Source organism: Erinaceus europaeus, unplaced genomic scaffold, assembly GCF_950295315.1.
Source record: "Erinaceus europaeus unplaced genomic scaffold, mEriEur2.1 scaffold_840, whole genome shotgun sequence".
Taxonomy (NCBI): Eukaryota; Metazoa; Chordata; class Mammalia; order Eulipotyphla; family Erinaceidae; genus Erinaceus; species Erinaceus europaeus.
Window position 1 is genome coordinate 54,040 of NW_026647833.1, and position 1,824 is coordinate 55,863.

The 1,824-nt window shown below is 48.1% G+C and overlaps 1 pseudogene; it reads left to right on the forward strand.

Moving 5' to 3' along the window:
* Nucleotides 1-225: 225 nt before the first annotated feature.
* Nucleotides 226-770, forward strand: LOC107522881 (large ribosomal subunit protein uL23-like; annotated as a pseudogene).
* The last annotated feature ends 1,054 nt before the right edge of the window (nt 771-1,824 follow it).

The window sequence follows — 1,824 nt, forward strand, 5'->3', positions numbered from 1 at the left end:
CCTGTGAAGTGACTCCCCTGCAGGTGGGGATCCGGGGGCTTGAACCGGGATCCTTATGCCTGTCCCTGTGCTTTGCGCCACATGCGCTTAACCCACTGTGCCACCGCCCAACCCCCTCTCGTTAAATTCTTATGAAGGCCTGAAAACTGCCCAGCAGTCAGACTGTGTTCCATGGTTCATGCACACTGTCAAGCTCCAAGATAGCTACTTCATGCCTTCTCTTTATTTTTTAAAAAATGAATTGTACTTTCTACGAAGATGGTGCCGAAAGCAAAGAAGGAAGCCCCTGCCCCTCCCAAAGCTGAAGCCAAAGCCAAAGCTTTGAAGGCCAAGAAAGCAGTGCTGAAAGGCGTCCACAGTCATAAGAAAAAGAAGATCCGCACGTCACCTACCTTCCGTCGGCCCAAGACACTGCGGCTCCGAAGACAGCCCAAGTATCCTCGCAAGAGCGCCCCCAGGAGAAACAAGCTTGACCACTATGCCATCATCAAGTTCCCCCTGACCACGGAGTCGGCCATGAAGAAGATAGAAGACAATAACACACTTGTTTTATTGTGGATGTCAAGGCCAATAACCCCAGATAAAACAGTCTGTAAAGAAACTCTATGACATTGATGTGGCCAAGGTCAACACCCTGATCAGACCTGATGGAGAGAAGAAGGCCTATGTTCGATTGGCTCCTGACTACGATGCCTTGGATTTTGCCAACAAAATTGGGATCATCTAGACTGAGTCCAGCTGCCTAATTCTAAATACAACTTTTCACTGTATATATTTATGTTTCTTGTCTTCATGTGAATTTTCTGGTTGGGATAGAGGGAGGTCATACACATTGTCCTAGCTAGGACACTAAACTCTATCACCTCTGCATGGTTTTCTGGGGGTGGGAACTCGCGTGTGTTGGATATGATCCAGTTGTGGGATTAAAACAAAAAAGTCCCTTATGAAAACAAAAAAAAATGAATTGTACTTATTGGATAGAAACAGAGACATTGAGGGAGAAGGGGGAGATAGGGAGAGACAAAGAGAGACACCTGCTGCACTACTTCAATGTTTATAAAGCTTTTCCCCTGCGAGTGGGGCCCGGGGGCTTGAACCTGGGTCCTTGTGCCATTGTGGCATGTGCACTCAACCAGGTGCACCACCACCTGACCAGGTTTCCTTCCCTTCACATATCCAATACCTTCTCCCTCATCCTTAACCTCAGGTTGCTTCTTCCGTTATTGAGAAAACAGAAGCTACAGAAGAAAAGCCTCCCAAGCTCCCACTAGCACACCTACTATCTGCCTGCACCCCTTTCCCTCCTTTTCTGATGAAGCAGTTCTGTTCCTGGCTGTAGCTAAGTCTCTGCTTATGCTGTGGGCTCCAGCCCCTTTCACCTCACATACCTGACTGCAGCAGTTCTCCTCACTCTTTCCTCACCCTCTTCCCCCCACTTCTGGGTCATGCCAATCACCATATGGACATAGCGGCAGTCCTGAGTCAGGCTAAGTATAGGAGAACCTTACAAGCCAGCCATTCCACTTGAGTAAACATCCCCAGTAGAATTTCACTCAGCTGAGACACCTGCACAAAGAAGCTTTCACCAACAGTGTTTTTGATGGAAGAGTTGGAGTCCATCATCATGGCAGGCAGGCACAATATGGGTTTGCCTACAGGAAAACTGCAGCACATTAGAGGTACACAGAGTAGTGTGACTGCGTGTTAAAAATAAGATGTTTGGAAGCCAGGCAGGGACACCCAGTTAAGTACACATGTTACTGTGCCATTGCAAGGACCCAGGTTTGAGCCCCTACTCCAGCAGGAAGCTCCATGAGCAGTGAA